The sequence below is a fragment of the Solanum pennellii genome, chromosome 10 (genome assembly GCF_001406875.1).
Source record: "Solanum pennellii chromosome 10, SPENNV200".
Classification (NCBI taxonomy): domain Eukaryota; kingdom Viridiplantae; phylum Streptophyta; class Magnoliopsida; order Solanales; family Solanaceae; genus Solanum; species Solanum pennellii.
The window spans coordinates 45,135,831-45,146,313 of NC_028646.1; positions in this window are offsets into that span (position 1 = coordinate 45,135,831).

The window sequence follows — 10,483 nt, forward strand, 5'->3', positions numbered from 1 at the left end:
TATATATATATATATATAGCATGGAATTAAAACTTTTTCTCAAAAACATAATGCAGAATCATTTCATGAAACGGAAGCCTTTCCAACATATGTCTCAAAAATCATCTATGACAACATGAGTACAAGTGTCTTGCGATACAACCCACAAAAGTCTAAACATATTAAAGAAGATAAAATAAACATAGTGGTGGTGTCCTCGGATGCTATATATAAGGACTCACAAATTTTCATACCTTGAAAGCCTTGAAAATTCTACCCTTTAAAACTCTACCCTTTAAAGCAACTCAATCTCCTCAAGAACCTAAATCGGATTAGAATGTAGGCAAAATATGCGTTAGTACGAAACACAACAAGTATGGAAACTATCATACCAAGCATAAGATATCTCAAATGGTTAGTCAACAATAGACATAATCATAAGAGATAATAGTATGAACATAACATGAATATAATAAGCATAGTAAATCATCATAAAGCATATGTAAGTTCAAACAAAAATCATTTTCCTTCTTATTTAGGTGAACTACTTCACAAGCCACCTCCAAGTATATATACTTGTGCAAGACTAAGGTAACATCCCATACTACTACTTAAGTTAAGTACCTCTATTTGGTCATTCTTGATCATATTCCACTCTCATAATTAAGACCTAAGTTCTTCATAACATATGAGCAGTATGCCCCTAGATAATCTCAGGACACACTTGTGCAATGCATGTGAGGCATCCCATTCTACCTCACATACTAAGCATATCTTGAGATCACCCTAAATCACTTTCATCAACTTTAGGTGTTACTAGTAGACCTACTTCATATTGACAAGGAACTATCATCTTAAGTCAATCATGTCATGGAAAGCAGCTATAGCCACTACCCAAGCTAAACATACTTCACATAAGGGGTCATGTCATAGGTAGCTTCAAGTCATACTTGTGCCATGTATGAATGACATCACATACTACCATCCATACTAAGTGTTTCTCTAGGCTATCCTAATCCAAGCTACTTATCTCGCACTCTTGTCTATTAAGCATAATATACTAACATAATAGACCTACTACCATGGAAAGCATCTTAACATACAATCCAAGCTAACAAATGAAGGATACAAAAGTACCAACCTAACCACCATGCAACCAATCATGTAGAGGCAAGATAACCATATGGGAGCATGAATTCTCAACCCTAAGCTACCATGAGAAACTTATATCAAGATATTCCATGAAATGCACCTTGCATGCAAATAAAGCTAACATTAGGACAGTATAGGTCTTTCTCTTAAAGCTACCATGAAATGGTTTTGGCCTAACCAAGTAAAGCTATTATGAAGGCATTTAGTCATGCTACTTCAAGCTAATCCTAGGAGAGTATCGATCCTCCATCCTAGGCTTCCTTGCCTACTACTAATGCAGACTACCATGATCAAGCATCCCTGCAATATAATATTAAGCTAAACATGGGAGAGCTTGGCTCCTCCATCCCAAGCTACCATGATATTCAATCACCTTAAGCTACCACGAGTTATTCAACTCATGCTTCCATGAGATTCAACGTCTCAAGCTTCCATGAGATTCATCATCTCAAGCTACCATGAAGGAGTCATAACTTAACCTCTAGCTATTAAACCTTGGTATTATCTTACCAAGTTTATTGCACAAGATGTGACTATACAATACAACTTCAAGCTATCTTATTCCATCACGCCTTGATTCATTTTAGGTTTTTAGCTCAACCTAGAATCTATCTATGTTAGAGAACTTGCTTCCCTTAGCTTGTTCATGTCTAAGTGTATCGGAGAAAGAGAATAACTCATCACAGTCCCCTCATAATGAATTCACCCCCAAAGCATTAGCAACAATGCCAAACCAGCCCTAGAATCAATGCTAACTTCATTCTATCATGATCCATGTCGGATAACAAGTTACTTCATTCAATTTGATCATTAGAAGGTAATTTTAGTCATACTTGATCACATAGGTTCAATTACAACTTTACAAGTCAATCCTTCTTAATCAATTAGGCCTAGTTAAATTCATATCTATTTGATTGTATTATGATAAATTAGTATTCAAGATAATTGAATTAAGAAGATCAACTTAGGACATTCAATCTTGCCTCTAATGGCGTAAAGCCACCATGATCATCTTCAATATCAAAACATGACTTCATCAAGGAAAACACATGAAAACATAAAATAATTATCATATAAACATAATTGAATGCTATACACTAGAATGGGATCACAAACAAGCCTTACCCACAATGCAATCACAACTCTATCTAGATTAGGGTCTTTTGGATTCATTATTCAGGGATAACTATGGGGGCTACATGGATGGAAGAATACATGGATGAATAAGAGTCACATAACTTTCATTAGAGCCTTAAACCCAACTTGATTCAATGGAGAATTTCGTCCTAGAAGTTGCCTCCTATTTCTCTTGTTCTTCAATGGTGTTCTTGAGAGAGTTTTTATGGAAGAAGGGGTTTTGATTTGGAGTCTAGAGTATAGATGGATATTTTATTGCTTAGATATACTTAAAATACCTAAAATAACCTCCAATAATTAATCCCTACAGTGCTCGAAAGACCCCTGCACTTGTTGGACCATTTAATCAATTCTAATTTTACTTAAAAACGACGCGACCAAATCTGGAAAGTCACTGCGCGTCGCGGGGTAACCTCCACACCTTGGTTGGATTTTTATTCGAGAAAGAGTGGTTTGAATTTGCCCTGCGTCGCAGGTCAAAATTTGCCCCGCGTCGCAGGTCAAAATTTGCCCTTTGAGTGCTGGTTGAGCGACGCGCAGCAGCCTCCATATCTAGGCTGCCTGGCGGTTTCTTGGCCAACGTTTAGGTCTTCTTTGGGGAACCTTAGGGTGGTTACCGGGGTTTCGTACTCAAACATATTGACCCTTTACATGTCAATATATGTGTAGGAAAAATATATACTGTCACGACTGGAATCTAGACCCAGAGGAGACCGGCGTCGTTGACCTCTCAGAGGTCGAAGACAAGCCTACTTACGTCATTCTTACTTTATATAGGTTAAATTTTGCAGAAAATTTGAAATTTTTTGTTTCTTAACATACTTATAAAAACATTCTCAGTAATACGTAATTGTTCACCATCAACCATCTAACATTAAGAGATAAGCAACTGAAGAAATAGTTCAATTCTTATTAAGTGTATAATTACCAAAATGGCACCAATGCATAGTCTAAATAAAAAAAAGAAAGAAACGCTAGTGGAACATGATACACTAGAACAACTCTAAAACTAATCTAGAATATAAAACAACAGCATTCTCGAAAGCATGAGGGCCTACCAAAACCGGATGAATGCTAAACGTCCGGATAACTGCAGCGATGATCCTGTAGCTCTATCATCCACCTGTGCCTGCACCTAAAATAGTAGAGTTTGTATAGAGTTAGTACACACTTGTACTAAGTATGGGTATATGCAAGCACACACCAAGGACATGCATGAGAAAGAATAACTCTTTCAAAACAACATGATTTTTGGAAGTCAAGTAAGTGGACTTGCCAAATTGAGATTAGGAAAGTTTCCAAATTTGGATTAGGAAAGTCAACAAGCTTTCCAAATTGGAATTAGGAAAGTCAGTGAGCTTTCCAGATTTTGAATAGGAAAGTTATGCCATGAGAATAACATACATCATCATACTTTTCACATTTGCACACAACACATAACATTTACACATAGCACATATCATATATCATACAACACATTTTGCATGTAGCACATAACTTCTTTAATATCATTCATCCATATGCCATGAGACCTTGGAATCATGGACTTAACATCAAGACATCCCAGAAATGAGGGCTCAACAGATGGGACCTCAACTAGGGAGTCTTCATTAGCAAACACAGAGTTTGCTTCGTTCATTCATACGTACTCCTTTTCATTTCATGCATAGGCCAGTGTAAACACCAGCTATACCTAGGATGTAGTTTAAGACTTTCATTAGGTTCGTTGTGCAATGACTAAGAATGACCTAATGTCATTACTTGAATCTAACTCACCTTTTGATTATCCTATCCTAACACCTTTGGTATCATTCATTTCATTATGTTCATCATTTGAGGCTGGCCTCATTCATTCATTGGGAACTTTAACTTTAACCGACATAGATCATGTGAGCATCATGAAATCCAGTGTCTCCCCCACACCAAAAAGAGGTGGAGTCACCAGCCAAAGTGACCCATAACATGCTAGCGTATATGGGAATTTAACCCCGCATGATCCCTATATTGGTTGTATAGATTCAAAGACTAGGAGATGTAAGGAGACCCATACTCGGCAAGCCGAACAGTCTCATCTCATGAGAGTTACGTGAACCTCCGCCCTTCCCGTAAGAAGGCATCACCGCTCATAGCCAGCCTATCAGTGCTCAGTATAAAGTTCCATTACATTCATCTCATACGTCATGGAAGCTGGCTTCTAGTACATCATAGCTCATTAGATGATTTCTCATCTCATCATTAGTATTAAGTGTGTTAATCTCAATACTTTCATTAGATTGTTCATAGAGACTGGTCTCTTCATTATCTTACACTCTTATAGGTGAGTACGTTTTGGTAACATTTACTTAGGCTCATTTGAGATTGCTCTCGTCATTTACATTAGCCTCATATCATGTTGTAACCACATTCATTATCATTAGCACCTTTGCTTTTCATAGTTACTCACCTCTTATTACTTGAATGTTCATTTCATCATATGCCAATGCGCTTGGCCATTTAGTGTGTTTCACACCCTTACTTAACCCTTCTAGGGTTTCATCAATTCATTGTTCATTTCCTCATTTCATTGTTCATCTCATTTTATGCCCATGCACTTGGCCATTTAGTGTATCTTACACTCATACTTAACCCTTCTAGGGTTCATCATTTCATTACATACATCTTAGGTTCACTTACTTTTGAACGTATGCTAGACTTATGAGTCTATACACACAAGACATGAGGCTTCATTCATAGTTCGTTAAGTGATTCATACATTCCTAAGATTATGTCGTACAAGACTTATGTATCTTGTATATATGACAAGATCTTGGTTTCGATATAAGTAGGTGGCATTATTCTTGGATATTTTGTTCACGTATGACTTATGTATCAATACGGAAGTTTGGGCAAGGAAACCCAAGTTCGAATCACTTGGATAACATTTACATTTTTCATTGATTTTATTTTTAATCTCCATGATATTGGGACTCTAGATTGAACCCTATTATTAAGCCGGGACCCTGGCGAAAGTCACATACTTGCACACACTTGCACATAACTCTGAACACACATTGATTGTCATTTTCATGATTTCACATACATAAACATATTCACATTTAACACAAAAACATCACACATACCTAAACCTACCAGCAAACATACCCAACCTACGAATCATTGGGAGCTATTGACAGCGACATGAGTTTTCAGACTGAATGACTGAATCTTAAGGGGTCTCTTTGGAAAGGGGCCAAGAGGGAAGCAACCCATACCTTATTTTATTGTTCAAACATTTATGTTTCTGCCCAAAACCCTCTCCAAAATCATTCCAAGCTTCTTCAACGTTCACACCACTCGACGGACAACTTCTCTTTGCCTTAACGTTTTTTGTTAGTTTGTTTTTCTTAAAATTTCATGTGAGTTCTTCAATTGTGAATAACTCTTAATATTATTTATGTTCTTTTAGAATCCAACGTTAGAGAGATGATAAAACGTGAGAGAGAGATCGTGAAAGAGCAGTCTAATATTAGGAGTTTTAGTTTGGGAATTAGTCAAACTAGGACTCCTTCCATTGGGGCTCGAACTCGGGTGGAGTGACCCTTGCGAAATAGACCATTTCGGGTCAATCCGAGCCTAATTTGTTCTTTAATTAAATTAACTAATTAATTAATTGATTCGTTAAGGTAATTATGATAATACCCTTGGCCTGGAAAAGACCATTTTACCCCTGGACCCTAAAAACTTACAATTTCCTCATTTAAGTCCGGTAAAGACTCTTTCGATTAAATCTTCATTTTCGTGAGCCCTACATGGTTGGTTCCAACCTTTCCAAGCTCAACTGACTCCCCAAGTTAGTTGGCTTGGCCATAGTAAGGGTTCTAAGGTCTGGTTCTACACGTATCAATCCGTGTGAACCCGTGGTCTAATCGCAAGCATTCTTGACACCTTAAGCATTTATCTTATTCATTTCTTAGGGTTGTTATATATACTCCATTTCACCCTCATACCGTATCGCAAAACTTCACTACAAAACACTACGACACACAAGTTCAACTTAGACTAGCTTACGAACATCTTGGACGTTTCTCTTCCAAATTCTTTCAAAAACTCTTCAAGATTAATTCTAACACTTATATTTATACTTTTAAGATCTTATTAGCTTATGAAACTCATGCTAGGCTCTAGATTCACCTAGTTCATTTTGGGGTCCTTACAATATCCCCCAATTGGGAAACATTCGTCCTCGAATGTCACCTACTTTAACACTTATTAAAGTACCAATTCTAGACTAACAACCCACCATATATGCATTATACCTAAATGAACATACCCAAATCAAGGAAGCGATTCAATTCCAAACTAGACATAACTACAGATAAACATATAAAGACCTTATGAAAGGGATCCTTATCCCCCACTTAGGAATAAGCTACACATGTCTTTATGACATCAATTCATCATCATTAGGAAAACAACAAAATCATAAAGCATATCATAATCATAAGAAACTCTGATTTTTTCCTAAATCATTAAAGAAACACATACCGGAGAGGGACTTAAGGAGATCCTTCGATATCACCCTTGGATAGAAGAGCATATAACCTTATCTTCCCTTTAGGAACATCTTCCGCCTTATTGGAAGCAACTTGCTTGCCTTCTCTCACATTAGCTTTTTCCTTAGGGAAATCTTTCATCATGTGACCACTCTCACTATACCCATAGCAACCATCTTTACCGGCCAAACACCTACCCTCATGTTTCTTACCATACCTAGGATAAGTAGGTCGGGAGTTTTCATTGCTCTTCTCATACCTAGAAGTACTAGAGTAACCTTGTCCGAAGACTTTTGTCGAGTCTTAGAATGACCATGTCCATCGGACTCTTCACTTTCCAACCTATTTCTGTTTCTCTCCTTCTTAATCTTGGATTCCTCTATTTGTTGAGAAAACACCATTAGTCGGGAGATATCCATATCACCTACAAACATTTCCATATGACACTCTTCTTCAACTAGTCCGGACACCCCCATCATGAACCTATTCGTCAAGTCTCTAGGGGTTTCCACCAAGCTTGGAGCATATTTAGACTATTGAGTGAACTTCAAAGCATACTCCTTACCACTCAACTTTCCTTGCTTGAGGTTATGAATTCCCCTAACTTAGCCTCCCTCAATTCCCTAGGAAAGAACCTATCAAGGAAAGTCGACTTAAAAGTCTCTCGCTCTATGGGACCCGCCTTTACCGGCCTAGAATTTTTCCTCTCCTCATGCAAAACTTGAGCTACATCTTTCAATTGATAAGCAGCTAGATCTGCTTTTTCACTAGAAGTCAATCCCATAATATCAAGAGTCTTATAAACGTCATCTGTAAACCTATTTGGATCTTCCTTCACCTTGGAGACACTAAATTCCGGAGGGTTCATCCTCAAGAACTCCCAAATTCTATTGGCACACATTCCCTCTATAGGGTTTGTCACCAACTCCCTATTGGCTTGGGGTGTAAAGGCTTGAGCTAATAAATTCATTTAAGTCCTAAATTCCTCTAGAGTAACATTCCCCACTTGAGGAGCATTAGGAACTTGGGGAGGTACTTGGTTTCCTTTTGGAAAGAACCTTTTAATCTTCATCCCTTCTAGCATTAGCCCTAGTATTAGCCATAGCCTGGACAAAATCATAGGCACACTTTAGAAGAAGGGGTTATTTCAAGCCAAAATCTATGGCACGACTTGAAGAATGAAGAAGTGAAACACTCCTAAGCATCCCATAGCTTTCTACTCATAGATGTGTCGCGACTCACATTGATGAATAAGACTTTACTAAACGTGGTTTTGAGACATCCTAAGACCATTCCATAACCTTATGCTCTGATATCACGTTTTTTATGACCCAATGTACACCCTAGAAGATAGGGCATCCCTCAAGTAGGAACACGGTGTACTTTACCTCTCAGAAGTCTTGTACAAGCCCTTAGACATAATTCATTGCATATATACGAAAAGTAGTGCGAAATTAAAACTTTTCTTCAAAAAAACAATGTAGAATCATTTCATAAAACTTCTAACATATGTCTCAAAAACCATCTATTACATCATGAGTACAATAGTCTTGGGTCACAACCCATAAAAGTCTAACATAGAAAAGAAATAAACGACAACATAAGAGTGATGTCCTCAGATGCTATGAGGACTCACCAATCTTCACTTCTTAACAAGCCTTCGAAAATCTACCCTTGAAAGAAACTCAATATCAAGAACCTACATTGGATTAGAATTTAGGCACAATATGTTTTAGTACGAAATGTACCAAGTATGGAAACATCATACCAAAACATAAGAAATCTCAATGGGCTAGTCAATTATAGGCATAATCATAAGAGATAAAGGCATAAGCTTAACATGAATATCATAAGAATAATAATGAATCGTAAATCATATATGAGTTCATACTTAACTCATTAATTTTCTTACTCAAATAAACTACTTCACAAGCCACCTCCAAGTATGCTTGTGCAAGGCTAAGATAGCACCCCATAATAATACAATGCTAAGTACTTCTCTTTGGTTATTCTTAATCATAATCCACTTTAATAATTAAGACCTTAAGTTCATTATAACATATGATCCCTCACACACTAAGCATATCGTGAAGTCACCCTATTCCCTTTAATTTTAGTATAGGAGTCTCTAGTAGACCTACTTCATATTGACAAATAACTAACACCTTAAGTCAATCATGTCATGGATAGCAACCATAGTCACTACCCAAGATAAACATACATATCATAGGGGTCATGTCATAGGTATATTAAAGTCATACTTGTGCCATTTATGGATAGCATCCCATACTACCATCCACACTAAGTACTTCTCTGGACTAACTTAATCCGAGATTATTAAGGAATGAACGCCCATTCTAACCATCATGCACCAATCATGTAGATGCAAGTTAATCATAAGGGAGAATCAATCCTTAACCCTAAGCTATCATGAGAAACTAATTAAGCTTTTTCATGTAATGCACCTTGCATGCAAGACAAACTATCATGAATTGCACCTTGCATGCAAGTCAAGCAAACATTAAGAGAGTATAGGCCTTTCCCCTAAAGTTATCATGAAATGTTTTAGGTCTAAACAAGTCAAGCTATCATGAAGCCACTCTAGTCATTCTACTTCAAGCTATTATGAAGAGAGTTTAGTTACTCAATCCAAAGTTATCATGAGAACCACCATTCCTAAGCTATCATGATTAAGCATCCTAGCAACATGACTAAGCTAAACATGACAGAGCTTACTTTCTCCATTCCAATCTATCATGAGAGTCATCATCTTAAGCTATCATACCTTAGTATCATCTTACCAAGTCTATTACACAAGAAGTAACCATACAATCCATCTTCAAGCTATTCTAGTCTAACATGCATGGATTCATTTTAGGTTCTTAGGTCAACCTAGATCCATCTATGCAAGAGAACTTGCTTCTCCTTTTTTATTCATGTCTAAGTGTAAAAGAGAAAGAAAACATCATCACAATCCCATGAAATTGACTTTACCTCTAAAGACCTAGCAACAATAGTATACAAGCCCTACAATATTTTATCACCTTCAATCTATCATGATTCATGTCCAATTCCAAGGTAATTCATTTAATTGGATCAATAGAAGGTAAATATAGGCATACATGATCACATAGGTTCAATTCCAACTTCACAATTCAAGACCATCCTAGATCAATTAGGTAGAGTTTAATTCATATCTAGGTGATTCAATCATGATCAATTAGCATATAATACAATTGAATTAAGAAGATCAACTTAGAACCTTTATCTTGTCTCTAATGGCCAAAAATCACCATGATCACCTTAAACATGAAATACTACAATTCCCATGAAAACCTCATTAAAACATCACATAATAATCATATGAACATAAATTGAATGCTACCTACTAGGTTGGGATAACCAACTAGCCTTACCTATAATGCAATCACAACCCTAACAAGATTGAGGTATTAAGGATTCGCAATTGAGGAAAACTAGGGGGACTCCATGGATGGAAGAATCAAGGATAAATAAGATTCACATACCTTTGATTCACAAGTATTTGTAGTATGAAATGTATCAAGTATGGAAACTATCATACCAAACATAAGATATCTTAAAGGGTTAGTCAACAATACACATACTCATAAGAGATAATAGCATGAACATAACATGAATATCATAAGCATAATAAATCATCA